Source organism: Onychomys torridus, chromosome 9 (assembly GCF_903995425.1).
Source record: "Onychomys torridus chromosome 9, mOncTor1.1, whole genome shotgun sequence".
NCBI lineage: Eukaryota > Metazoa > Chordata > Mammalia > Rodentia > Cricetidae > Onychomys > Onychomys torridus.
Genome location: NC_050451.1, coordinates 45,114,841 through 45,130,000, shown reverse-complemented (window position 1 = coordinate 45,130,000; position 15,160 = coordinate 45,114,841).

Here is a 15,160-nt window from a genome sequence, read left to right as displayed (position 1 = left end):
TTTACAGAAATTGAAAGTTATATTTTTGTTTAAGTATCAAATGCACTGTTTCTAATGGTTTTTTGTTTTGGGGTGGTTTTCTGATCACTACATAATAAAGCTTTAGCTGGACAGTGGTGACATGCCTTTCATCCCAGGAGGGATTATGAGGCAGATGCAGGTCGATCTGGGTGAGTTTGAGGCCTGCCTGGTCTACAGAGCAAGTTCCAGAACAGCCAGGACTATACAGAGAAACTGCTTCAAAAAGCCAAACAAACAAACAAATAAAGCTTTGAACTTTGAAGACACTTAAAATTCCTGGGGTTGTTGACTTTTTGTTGTTCCTATAAAACTATGTCTAGATTGTAACTACCTCTAGAAGTTACTCTTCATTGTTATGTTGTTTACTTGTAAAGTTAATGCCCTATTTTCTCCTATATTTTATTTTCCTTTTGAGTTACAGAAATTTTCAGTGTATTGAGTATTCAGATACACGTGCACATTGTAAAAAGATCCCTTCAGACATATTGTTGTATGGTTTGAAATAACTTTTGCTATTGCTTTCCTGTCTAGGAGAGTGTGAGAGATGTCTTGTCACTTAAAAAAGGCTAATAAGTCAGTTGTTCATTTTTCAATGTGTCTTTTGTTTTAAAAAGCAACTACTAGAGGCAGGGGAGATGGATCAGTGGTTAAGAGCACTCGCTTCTCATAGAGAGGACCTGGGACTGATTCCCAGCATCCACATGTCAGCTCAGAACCTCCTTTAACTCTGAGTCCAGGGATACTGAGTCCTCTTCTGGACTCTGCAGTCACCAGGTGCACAAGGTACACAGACAGACATACATGCAGGCAGAACACTCCTATGCATAGAATATGATAAAACAAACAGGCCTCTTATGAACAAACAAGGTATTAGGGGCTGCTTAATATTTACAGTGGCATTACTCCTGTCTTGTAGCATATAACTACCTCAATTCCCTATGAGGTACTTCAGATCCTAAATTAAAACTAGAATTAGTAGAATTGTTTAGAATTAAGTGCAAGCATACTTAATTTGAACACATTGTTCCCATATTTTAAAGTTCAATCAATAAGAAAAATGTCTAGGGTACTTTCTTAAATGCTGTGTATAAGCAATTTTGACAGTGTTGAAGACTTTAGCATTGATAATTTCACTGAATCTTTTCTGGCTCATGTTCTGAAAGATAAAGTCACAAATTTATGTATTGAGCATATCATGTAAGCTACATGAGTGTCAAACTTCAGAAACCCATGTTCATTCATTAAGTTCCATGCTTTTGTCCTCACTGGGTCTTTGAAATAATTGTTTCATGTTCTAGCTTCTTTTATGAAGAAAGGTACTTTATATTTTTCAGTCCACCATCTCAGTGAGATTTTGCATGTTTCTGAGTTTTCAAAGAACTGTGTAATCCTATACCTATTAACTTTGCTGTATTTGACTATGGGTTACCAACATATTAATTTTCTTACGCCTTTGTAAATGAGTTTTACAAGTTATGTAATTTCATGCAAAAATACATAAAATATCATTTTGTCCATTTTGGTATCATAATTAGAGTTCGTTTTCCTGTTTTCAATTACTAGATAATTATTTCACAGACTTCTTAGATTTAAATGTTAAGTGATATGTTTATGAATGAGAAAATTAAACTGAATCTCAAATTATTCTGTAATTATTAGTAATTTTTCTGAACTTTTTGGTGTTGATAGTAGCAATAATTTCCCCAGAGTTTACTTAACCTCTTCTAATTTTACATATAACTGAATTTGAATATCTTACACATTATCACAGTTTTGGGCCCAACAATAGCAGAATGAAAATGACCAGTGAAGTAATTGTCTACACATGACATTTTTTTAGCCAGAGTTTTGCCCAGTGGGGTGCTGGTAGGATGGCTCAGCCATTAAGGGCGCTGGCTACCCTTGCAAAGAACTATTGGATCTCTCCAGGGGATCTGATGCCTTCTGGCCTCTGTAGGCACTAGACTGTAGGTGGTGGACAGACGTGCAGATGAAACACTTATGTACCTAAAAATAAACATCTTTTTAAAAGGATAACACAGTGGGAACATAGGCTCTTCTAGCAGACATCCCCAATGATCATTTGCCCCTCTAAGTCAGTGTTTCTTGGATCTCTAGAGTAGTTCAGAACCCTGTGAGGCTCTATAAACATAGAACCCCTGTGAGGCTCTGTGAGCACAGAACCTTTGTGAGGCTCCCTAAACACTCTGCTCTCTTAACCTCAGTTTCTGATTTTCAGTAAAATCATAGAATCAAAGAGCACACATTTCTATGTACCAAGTTTTCACGTGATACTGATGCTGGTGGTTTGTTGATCCTACTTGGATAATGTGTTAGACTTTGTTTCTCAGGTACAGGGTTGGCAGGTAGAACACACTGCATGCACTTGTCTCTGGATTTGATCCCCTGCCTGGTAGAGTAGCATTTTGGGCTATGTAATTTTTTAACTTATTTTGGTCATAGCTTAATATCCCAGTAATTGTAGGTTGTTTAAGATTCCTGTCCTCTGCCAATCTTTTATACCCCTAAGTATTTTCACCTGTTCACAGTCAACAAGCGCTGCCAAATCTATTTTTTTTTTTATTAGAAAGTGTACTAGCTTCTGAATTGCTTCATATTAGATTAACATGGTTGTTACACTTTTTTTGAACTTGTTCACGAACCTTTTGGGGGGAGAAGAGGGAGGGTTTTAAGACAGGATTTCTCTGTGTAGTCCTGACTGTCTTTGAAATTGCTCTGTTGATCAGGCTGACCTCTGCCTTCCAAGTGCTGGGATTATAGGCCTTCGTGTGTCACCACTGCCTGGCTACAAACTTTCTTAATGAAAATGAAGAGGATGTGTAGAAAAGTACATTTTGTGAGGAGGGTAGCAACAAGTAGATTCCCTTGAGCTTATAAGCTCCAAGCCATGTAAGAGATCCTGTCTTGGGTGGGCAGAGGTGAACAACATCTGAAGTAGTTCTTTCTATCTCCATACACGTGCTCCTGCACATACGTACACACCTAAATAATTAAATTTTTGAAACTCTCATTAAGAATTTCACTTTGCTGATTCTCACCTGTACCAGTGTTAGTGATAAAACAACCCAACAGGTTAGCCTTGTTGTTGATATATTTGGACTTTCTTAGTGCCAGCTGAAGAGGCACTGGAAACTGTTCTGTTCTTTGCTTATATCCTGGTAAACATGCCTGGAATGATAACATTTTGCTGTAGTAGTAATCGGTTTACTGTGATAATCATACTTCCTAAGTCTATTAAGTATTCTGAACAATCTTCATTTTCTGGCCTTTTTATTAGTCGTGTTAGCCATCAAGGAATACAAGAGGAAAATAAGTAATTTTATTTATTTCTGCGACCAGCATCTGTATGTTTGAAGTTAATTCAAAATTATGTGTATAAAATTTTTAAATTGGTTTGTAATGAGAGCCCATAGTAGATTGATAGTAGATTGTTTCAGAAATGAAGGCTGACCAGCTATGTGGCCCAGCTGTCTGGAGGCAGAGGCAGGGGGCTCTCTGAGTTCAAGGTCAGCCTGGGCTAAAAGGTGAGACCCTGTTTCAAAACAAACAAATGATGAAGACTTTGTTTGAGCATTGTAATATCAGATGGACCTACGTCATTTTGTACAAAAAAACCCCCAAAAAACCAAAAACAAGTTTTCATTTGGAATCCAGATACTTGCCTTTCTTCCCAAAGGTCACTTTTGCATAGAATTTTTAGTGTTTCAAAAATTTCCTCAGGAAGTTTAAATTGCTGAAGCGTTTTGTGATGATTGTTTTTTTGTTTTGTTTTGTTTTTGTTGGGTGTGGTGGTATGCTTTAAAAAAAAAAAAAAAAAAAAGAAATGATTGGATCTTGTCACACTAACATGAGCTGAATCTCTCCAAAAGTCAGGTCTTTACTTTTAGACATAAGAATTCTGTAAAACAGGGAGAGGGTGCTTGGGGGCCAACCTAGTCACTTCATGTGTAGGCAGGTGCCTTCAAAGCTGTATCGTTGGTCCTAATGAAAACATTTTAAAAAGCAAACAGCCTGAACAGTGTTTGCCATCCTGAAGATGACTGAACTCTTCTGATTCCTAAGATGCTTTTCCGGGAATCCTACCCTACAGCAACCCCAAACTACTTACTGTTAAGCAATTGAAACTTTAGATTCTGTCGGTTATGTTTCTGGTGTTCAGCTCATAGTAATTAGCTGGGAAATTAACATTGTTGCTTAACTCTGTGTTATCACATGTCAAGATTTATTTGGAACCATTGCAGTTTTCTAAAAATGAGGGAAGTTAAAAATTCTGGAAAACGACATGTATTGATATTCTTAATTTCTTCCTTGAAATAAAATGTATTTATTTACTAATTTTGCAACAGGGACTAGCGGTGTAGTAAACTAAGCTCAGGGTTTCATACTCCCCTTTGAGACCACTTAATGGCTGCAGTATTCCATAGGGTGTTAGAAACGATGGTTCCCTAATGTGAGTTGCTTTGGAATATTGGACTGATGGAGTAGAAAGATAAGGTGTCACAATTTTCTGCTTATGTTTTTATAAGTTGGTATACCATTAAGTATATGTTAAGTTCTTTAGCAATATCTGAAATTCTTAGTTCAGAACTGACCTCCCAGGGCCGGTCTGTTGGGCCTTGCTGCCTAGGTGTTCTGGTTCCATCTGTGGGGGTGTATGGGCCAGTGCTTTCCCAGGACCCCAATGGGCTTGTGTGTTGTCGTTGAGAAGAGCAAATGCCATGGAAAGAGCTTACCGTGTAGGTACAGGGGAGAAGCAGTAGCAGCTACCCTCTCAGATAAGAGAATGGAAAGTTCTTGGAAAGAAAGAAGTCACTGCTGGCAGAGTGAATTGTGAAGAGGTAACTGGATGACGTGGAGCTTGCTTGAGCTGCCCTGGCCAGCAATATCATCATGTGTGGCTATTGAGTGAGTATCTGGACCTAGTGTGTCTGTGAGACTGAGTTTTTAAATCTGGTTTTGCACCTTCACTTTCTATATTCAAGTTCTTCTTCTTCTTCTTCTTTTTTTTTTTTTTTTAAAGAATGCTGAGTATTTAAATTAGATAAAGGCTAATACCAATAAAAATGCAAAAATGGCTTATGTTAGCTATTTGTTGGGCATGATAATTGGATATTTTGGGCTCAAACTATTTGGGTATCTCTTGCTTTTAGAAACTTGAAATAATCGTGTACTGGACAGGATTTGTCTAACACAGTGACTATGCCAAATTTTATCTCATGGTCAGTGTTCCTAGAATTCCACTCTGTTAAGACCATAATTATGGCTAATACAGGGTTGAATTTTCCATGCTGGAGTGTAACAGCAATTATTGATCATTTGTTGAGCATGAACAAGTCTCTTGTGCTCCCTGCCCTGTGACAACAAGAAAATCAGTTTAAATATCCACGATTTTGCATTCAAATTTGTGTAAGATCTGTTTCTTTAAGCAAAGAGTGGGTGTTTGCCATAGAGCAGGGAAGGGGTTGGAGCTCACACTTCTCTGGAAGTAAGTTATGCCATATTCTTTTTACTGTTACTACTTGTATTTATTACCTGCTTGATAATATCAGTAAAGAAATGTGTACATTCAGTTCCTGAAAAGGATTTGTCATACAATATTTCTCTTAAACGTTTGTATAAACTTTGTTCATTTTTGTTCCACCTCAATACCAGGCCAGCCAGGTGTGGAGAGGCAGGTTGATCACAAAATTTAAAGTCATCCTCAGCTACACAGTGGCTGAAATGAGTTAATCCAGACCTATTGCAAGAAAACTAGCATCAACAGAAATGGCGGGAATATAGCTCAATGGTAGTGGATTTGCCTAGCAGTTGAGGTTCACGATTCAGTGCCCAGTATCACAAGAAAAAGAGCACACCAACCCTTACCCGGTAGGAATCTCATCCATTACATAGTGATTTACTTTTGTTTCCTACAAGTCCTTACTGAGTGTCTGATGAAGGAATGACGCGAACTCAGGCACAAGTGGGGTATTTTACAATGAATGTACGCGAATCTACAAACTCAGGTCCCTGTTGTTAGGATTTAAAGTTTAGTCGTTTGTGGAGAGTGGTACTCTGTTGGTGATGAAAGATACAGAAAGTGCTTGAGGGTAAAGGTGCTTGCATGCACGCCTGCTGTTCCTAGAGCACACATGGTAGAAGGAGAACAGCCTCCCGAAAGGAGTTGTTCTCTGCTAGCACGGGTGCCTGTACTGCACAGTACTAATACAAAGGAAGCACTTTGAAAACCTGGAAGCAAAGAAACTACTTCCGTTTGAGAAGTTTGGGAAGAAGGCACTAGGACGATAACATTTAAACAGGTCATATAGGTGTCTTTAGGTAGCTTAAGTTTACACTGGCTGGGTTTATAGTAATGCTCTAGGAAGGAGAGACCTCAGATGTGTGCTCATGCACACATGTGCACACATACACTCCCTCTCAATGTCTGTTCGGGCATTTAATGACAGTAGGAAATATTGAGTTCCTGATGTAAATGATTCAGAGTGAATTTAACTGGGTAGACTGTTCCCAGAAAGAGGAAGATGCGTGGTATTCCACGGGTTTCTAATGGGAAAGGTAAGTTCAGGAACAATGGAAGTGAGCCCTAAAAGAAGATATTTTGCTCCTTTACTGCAAACAAGTCCTTAGCAGTGGTTTGCTGGGCTTTAAAAAATTTTTATAAAAAAACCAAAAAAGCTTTCTGCGTAATAAATAGTGTCCTCAGGGGCTGATGAGATGGCTCAACAGATAAAAGTGTGGGTTTGAGTCCCAGGCACCCACATGATGGCTTACAGTCATCTGTAAATCCATTCCCAGAGATCCAGCACTCTATTCTGGCCTCCATGGACAGCTGTGTGCATGTCGCAAACATACATGCAGGCAAAATATACACATACATTAAAAATAAGTCTAAAAATTATTTTCAGAGTATTGTCATTAGTTACTGAGACCATGACAACAGCCTTACCATTTCTCCCTTTTGTAATTGTCTCCACCGTCTTGATTGTGCCCTAGGAAAGGAGGAACATCTGGTCCCTTTTGTTGCAAATGCAGTAGCTCCCTATCCATAATGATACAGTTGTATTTAACTACAGGGCTTTGAGTTGTCCTCAGTCTTCTCCATGTACCTCTCCACGTACCTCTCCACCATGTTCACTGAACTATCTCCCAGAGAGCTTGGCGGGTTACTCAGTGGTGTTCCTATACTCTGTAAGTGTATATGTATCTAGTTCTCATGCTTGAATTTATTTATCGGTACTCAAGGTATTTTTACACAGTGCGTGGCAGTAGGTGCAGTTTGCCCTTTCCAAATTCCAAATTCATGGATTCAGTCAACATTATTCTGGCTATGTATAGGGTTTTTCACGTCACTCCCTAAGCAATACAGTATAGCTCATGTCTATGTAGCATTTTTTTTTAGATTATAAGTTGTGATTTAAAATTCTAGCATGTGGCATAGGTTTTATGCATAGTCCCCGTTGTTCTATTAGGGACCTGAACATTGGTGTGTTTTGGTGTCTAACAGTATTCATAGGATTCTAAGCGATGCTATGAAGTGAATTTCAGGAGAAAAAAGTTATCTAAATTTAAAAATGAGTTTTGCAAGACAAATGTGAAAGTGCACACCTGTAATTCCTCCGTCTCTCAGAAAGTCAGGTTAAGGATCTCATAAAGACCAGCCTGCACTAAGCTACACAGTGAAGAGTGGATATTTCAGTACCAATAAAAGCATGTTAATGAGAATCTGAGATAGTGTATTCATTCAATAAATATTTGTTGAACATTTGTGTCTCAGCCTGTGCCTGTAACAATGAAGTACAGTGAGTCCTTTTTGAGTTTAAGGTCTGCTAGATGGAAAGAGAAATACGGGAATAAAGCCCATAAAAAAGTCTTAACTACACCATTATACCAGAGTCAGACCAAGAAGAGCCAGACAAGAACGTGTTACTCGGTTTTCAGTAGAACATGTAAGAATAAGCACATGGAAGACGGGGGAAAGCTGAACGGATAAGCATCAAGGGATCTTTCTCTGAGGCTGGAAAATGAATGAGCAGGTCGGCAATCTGGGAGAAAACAAGATTTTAACAATTGAAATACAACTTAAAACTGAAATTACAGTGTATGTTCGGTATGTCAGCTCTACAAAATGCAATGGTGTGTGGTGTTGGATTCCTAAGCATGAAGACTGGAGGATCTAGAAGTTTCCTGGGCTTACTGGTAGTATCTGCAGAAAAAGTGGCCATTCTCTTTATTGAGAGCAAACTAAGCTAACCAGGTTATACAGCTTTCTTGTTTCCTTTTCTTTTGTCTGCATTGAAGAGAAGATTCAAACCGAAAGTGTAAAGGATGGCTGCTAGGAACCTGTCAAATCTAAAGAGTTAATCTAGCCATTGATTCCAATTCACACCATGTACATGATCATTCATTCTTTACATGACTATACACACTGATGATCTAATTATGTGAATTCTATTAATTGCAAGGACAGAGTTGTAGTCAGGACATAGTCCTTGAGCAGGTTTGGATGAGTAAGTTGGGATTTTATAAACAGCACCTGAGAAGCTGACTGCTGAGTGCTTGGTTTAGTGCAGGAGCACTTGACCTGCGTGCCTAAGGTACCCAGGAAGTGGGGAAATAAAAACCTTACAAACCTCAGTGTAAAAATACGTAATTCATAGTTTGGTGTTAACTTGCAAAACAGCAAAACATCCAGATTGGTCTTTTGTGATGATTATTAAAATACTTGGATAGTAGTATCTTTTGCCTTTAATCCCAGCACTCTTTGAGGCAGGTAGGACTTTGTGAGTTTGAGGCTAGCCTGTTCTATAGAGTGATTTCTAGGACAGCTACACAATGCTACACAGAGAAACCTTGCCTGTTTTTTTGGGGGGTGGGGTGGGGGGATGCTTTGGAGAATTCAAGTCACCAGGTTTCTTTGGTATTTCACATGCTTGCTCCCTTAACATCATGACCTCTGGGCTAGGGCTTCCACTGTGGTGTTGGGGAGTAAGCCCCAGGCTTGTGTGTCAGGCACACAACCTGCTGAGCTGTGTGTGCATTCCCCCTGGGTTAATACCTGATACTGTTCACTAGATGATTGTACAGACTTTAGAAGTTACTAAAGATCTCTCATAACGATTTTCAGTGTTTCTAAGGAGATGCTCCTTTAGGATATGTACTGATATTTTTCTTTATGGCGTATCCATCACTTGTTCGGTCTTCATTTGTAAACTGTGCGGAGTCCCCTCTCACTGTAGTACCTGCTCTGCATTCTATAGTGTGCTGCCATTAGCGTGCACGTGCTGCAGAGCCTGCAGCAGGTTCCTTTCCACTTCAGGTGCTGGCTGGGCCTTATGGTATTTGGGAGCTTTTCAAGTTATATCACTGATACATTGTGTTCATCAGCAAGTTCCACTGGTCATATCTTTTTAGTGCTTTTCCACAGAAATAAGTGGGCTCAACTTAGCTGAAACTGACTTGTTTCTATATAGCCAATACATATGTGAGATGTAAAATACATTTAATAAGAGAATGGTTAAATATTCTAATCTTTCTATACCAGAGTGAACAGCGTACGGTTTTTAAAGACAATTTGTTAGGTCTGTGGAGTATTTATAAACTCCATGGATTCATGCATAAAAACTCAATGTCTTTACTTTTTCTCTAATACTTTCTTATGCTCTTTCATATCATCCTGGCTCTGGTTCTTACTGTAGCCGGGTTCTTCTCTACAGGCTGGCCTTTTCTGCTCTGCTCTGAGCTAATTGTATCTAGAACAGCTGGAGTTCAGGAATGCCCCTCTGGGACAGAAGTATTTGTGGCTGCATTGCTAATTTAATTAAGTCACTTGACTGTTGGGATGGTTAATTGTCTGGTTGTTTTTTCTTTTCTTTTTTTTTTTTTTTTTTTGCTTGTCCTTCAATAGTTCTTCATTTTGGCCACTGCAGTCACAAACACAAATCAACTGGGTACTATATGCATAGGAATAATACAATGTATGTATAGGAATAATACAATGAGCCTGGGTTCCTTCGAAATAATCTTAGTACATTGTTTAAAGTAATTGAGAGTTAAGCATCGTGGCATACACCTTGTTCCAGTATTCAGGAATACAAGGCACATGGTCATGAGTTGGAGGTTAGACCTTTTTTTAAAGTCTGAAATTCAAAAGGTTCCAAATCTGAAACTTTGGGGCATTGGCATGATGCCACGAGTAGACAAGGCTATCTGGCTGTGTGAGGGCTAACAGTCAAAGTGGGGACATTAGAATACTGAGCATCACTCACTCTGTATGGAAAGCCTACATGAATCACTTTTCCTAAATATGTCATTTGCTGGCTCTGGCAGCCAACTCCAGCAGATCAATTCTAGCCTGATCTGCACAGTGAGTTTCAGGTTAGCCAGGGCTACATAGTGAGATCCTACAACTAAAACAAAAACAAACCCCACTTACTGTACATATGCAAACATTCCTGAATTCCTTCCCACTAGAAATTGCAAAATCCAAAACATTCTGCTTCCAGGCATTGTGCTGAGGGATGTTTAGTATATAGTAAAGGTTAATTTAATAGAAATAATTTATACCTGTCATGCTACTCAGATAAAGCAATAAAGGGAACATAGTATTTGGTCAATAAATGGCTTAAAATTGTGCAGGGCTTAAGGATGAATTATTCGAAGATGTTACTGTTGTATTTGTGAAGAATACACATTGTTTCTGCATAGGTAAGAAGACCAGCTGGGTGTAGTGCCAGCCTACAGATGGCTGAGGCAGAAGGATCATGAATTCTTGTGCTGCTGCTACATGGCAAGAACGAATCTCACAAAAGAAGCTACTAGAAGCAGTCTTAGATTATGAATGTCTGGTTCTGTAGCGGGCGTGGGAGCAAGTGTTTGTCTGAAGACCAAGGCAGCGGCATGAAATAGATGGTAGGTGTCTGTCTGCCAGAAACTCCAGCTCTCTGAAAGACGATGGCACACTGTTGACACAATGAAGAAAAGACCAGCAGAGGATCCAGGAAGCACTAGAACTAGATGGTTAACAACTCGAGACTTACTTTGCATACACATGAAGAAGGAAAAACTCAAGGATTCAGAGAGTTGAGTACACAATAGAAGTTGGAGTCCTATTGTACAGGGATTTGGGTGGGTGCAATTGCCTGTGTTGTTTTCCAGTAAGTTACGTCTGTTTTGGGTGGTATATATGACTAGATAGCTTCTCGTAGGATATGTTGGGATCTGGGAAGTGGGTAGGAAGCTGTAGGAGTCCATAGTAAGACTGAACATCTAGCTAGATCTAGTTCTGCTGTTAGGAGCCATTAGGGGATTCTCGCCAAGATATTCATGCTGGTTAAGTCTTGCACAGTGATTGGTACCTCTAGTCCCAACTACTTGGGAGGGTACAGCAAGAGTTCAAAGCCAGCCTGGTTAAAATAGTGACGCCCTATTTTCAAAAACAAACAGGATGAGAGAGCCTGGCTTGGTATTAAGCCTGAAGACCTGAGTCTGATCTCTATGACCCCCATGGTGGAAGGAGAGAACCAACTTCCCCAGATTGTTCTCTGATTCTCAAATGTATGCATGGTATACATCAACCCACACTGACTTGAGAAATGGTAAAGACATTGGGCTTTGTTTTTAAGATAACTAGGTGTTTGGGGAGATTTCCAGTTGAAGCACCTTACACTATAGACAGAAAAGTTAAGACTCAGGCCTTAGGGGCTGAGAGTAGAGAAGTAAGCAATGCCTTACTGCCGGAGTGTTGCAGGTTAGAGCATTGGTAGGTAGGGCACATGGGAGCATGCACACAGATGGAGCCCAAGCACACAGAAGACCTGTGGCGTCATTATCACTGAATTATGGTTAGGACTTAAGTAAACTGGCTGTTGGGGGCCTATGTGAAAGGAGTTCGGCTTCTTAAATCAGTCATAATAATTAGGAGGATCAGTGTCAGGATTGAAGGCTCTTGTGACATATAAAAGTATGTACCACACAAAAACTCTTGATGCTTAGGGAAGAGGTCTTCGCTGATTGTCCTCCGTAAAAGAAGTAGCAATTGGGCTGGAGAGATAGCTCAGTGGGGAATAGTACTTGCTGCTCTTGCAAAGGACCCAGTTCAGTTCCCAGTAACCCTTTTTTGACCCCTGTGAGAACTGCACGCCCACACCCATACCCATATTCATAGTTAGTAAGAACTGTAAAGGTAGCTCTGTTGATAATGAAAAGTGAGACACACTGGACTATGGTGGCACACATCTTTAATCCCCACACTCAGGAGGCAGAGGCAGGTGGATCTCTTGAGTTCGAGGCCAGGCTAGTCTCTAGCAGGTCTACACAAAGAAACACTGTCTTGGAAAACCAAAAAGGAGGGAAAAAGAGGCTGGGACAGAAGTCACTTTCCAGTAAAAACGTTTGCAGTTGAACAGTGCTGACGTGTCCTGTGTACACGCATGTAAAAACCTGGCCTTGTGTTCCATATTGGGATCTCATATTGGGATACATAGAAGACCTTCCTCAGAAGACTGCAGCTGCTCCTGTTTCGAGTGTGCTCCAGAATAGGGTGTTTAGAGTACATGGTTCATTTGTGATGAGCCAGTTGCCAGCGTGAGGAAATAGAAACCCAGAGGTAGACTAACTTTGTTCATAAAAATTAGGTATAGAATGCCACATAACAGCTAATTCCTGGACTGTCTGTGGGCCTCCCAACCTCTCCATTTAAGGCTAGCATTACTGGTTTTCTGTGTATTCCAGAAGTTTCTGTGTGGGCATAGGACACTAGATATATTTCAGTACACACGTTGTGTACAGTATTCTCTGTGGTATTTTAGGCTGTTCTCTTCACCCTCATGATAGGCTGTTTAACATATTCACAAAGTCTTTGGGCAGTTACTACTTTGTGTGTGCCCCCATTCTTCCACATGTGGGCATGTGCTATGAGAGTGTGTTTATAGAATAAACCATGGAGCTGTTTAGTTATTGGGTCCTAAAGCTCTTTTTAATGCTGTCTATTCTAACTGGGTGGGAATTTGTTATTCCCTATAATCCCAACCTAAGACCAATAGATATACTGGTAAGATATTTTAGGAATAGAAATTATAAGCTTGTGTAGTCATCTCATCACAGAAGCCTCTTTAGATGTTTCTTTTTTAATTTGCTTCCATGTAATCCAGGTGACAACCCAAATCACTGCTTATGAGCTGTGTTTTATATGTGCTTCAAATAAGACTTTTCACCCCCAACTCACCCCTGCTGAAGTAAAATCCATACCAGCAGCACTAGAAAAATTTGTGATGATTTTGCCTGAGAAATGGGAAAACAGTGGAGGAGGGCAGTTTGTGTTTTAGAGAGGTTGTTGCTTTTGGAGAATAAACCGGAAGAAGGTCAGAATGAAAAGTAGGTAGACGTTAGAGAGCAGGAGGGTAAGAGGTAGTGACAGGTAGTGATCTCTGAAAGATCATGACAAGGCTGGGTAGAAGGGAAAATGGGTACAACATTAAGTTGAAAATAAGCCAGGTGCTGCGGCTTATGCCTTGAATCCTAGCACTTGATGCCTTTAACCTAGCACTTGGAAGGCAGGTGGAGGCAGGTGGATCTCTTGAGTTCCTGGCCAGCCTGGTCAACAGAGTGGTGCCTGTCTTAAAAAACAAAGAGTGGGAAATAAAGTGATGTCTTCTGGAGACAGAATGATTGTGAGCTTGAGGCCAAACTGGACTGCAAAGTGAGTCTGTCCCTAAAACTTGGCACAGAAAAGTAGGCTTGGATGGTATTGAGCCCTGGACCTGCTCCCTGAACAAAGTGAAGTGGGTTGGGGGGGGGGGGGGGGGGGTCTTTCATAGTTACAAGAAGGGAAACAATGAGAAATGGATGATTGTTAGCCTTGAGTTCCTTTAATTTTTTTCTTTCAGTCCCTTCATCTAAGAAGAGGAAGGAAACATTTGGAGGTGGGTGAAGCCTCAGGCTTATTTCCTCGGCTCTCTGCTCTGAGCAAGCAGCTCGATGCCTGTTGTTTTTGACTTCAAGGTCCAGCCTTCTCTCCCAGCCTGTCTCTGTCCAGCATTGGGTTGTGAACCTTTTCCATCACTTGTAGCTCCCTGTCTGTTGGGTTAAGTGATTCTTAACTACTGTACAATTCTTGGCCCTCTGCTAAGGTGACTTCTCCAGGGCATAGGGACGGACCCTCATTGGTGCTGAGTGCACTTTTGTTGAATTATTGAACAGGCAATTTATTCAAGATAACACTGGGGTCATTAGCAGCATCAGAATGGGATTTCTTTGTACCATGTATTTTGGGCTGGTTGTGACAATGGGAATGTGGGCAATGGGAAGCCAGGGCCACAGTGAAGCCCAAGGTTGACAGGAATTAAGGGAGTTGCTGTTTGCACAGAGCTTGCACTGGGGAAGGCATTGAAGGCAGTTGCATCATTGACATGGAGGCAGACAAATTTGAGATGTAAAGTTTGAGTTTTATTATGATTGATTTTTTTGTGTGTTTATATATGGTTTGTGTGGTCAAAATGTTCTCAAAATTCGATAGTAACAAATAGGATGGCTGCCCTTGAAACTTCCCCGCTAGCCCAGCCGGGCTGGCCTTTTATTTGTGATGTACCTCAGCCTCCCAGGTTGCTGGGTTACAGTCCTGTGCCAGCAGGTGCAGCTGCTGCTCTCTTGGTCTCTGCTGTATCCCTCCCCAGTGGTCCATTGAGAGTGGCAAAGATTGTGGAACTGGATAAATAAGTCTAGAGTTCATACATTCAAATTTCATCATACAAAATCAAGGCCACCATAGCTGTTTAATCATATTAAAAATCTTCTGGCGGTGGTGGCACATGCTGCTAATCCCAGCACTTGGGAGGCAGAGCCAGGTGGATCACTGTGAGTTCGAGGCCAGCCTGGTCTACAGAGCAAGATCCAGGACAGGCACCAAAACTACACAGAGAAACCCTATCTCAAAAAAAAAAAAAAAGCCTTCACTCAGAGTGGGACATTGTGCACTCCAGGGTTGACGTGCTGGAGTCCTGCCTGCTGGCGAACATCCTGGCTCATCACAGTTCATGTTACTGCCTGTTTCATGACTGCACTTCAGTGAACAGTTGGCATAGTGTCTAGTTCCTATAGTGCTACACTGGGACGTTATTTAATG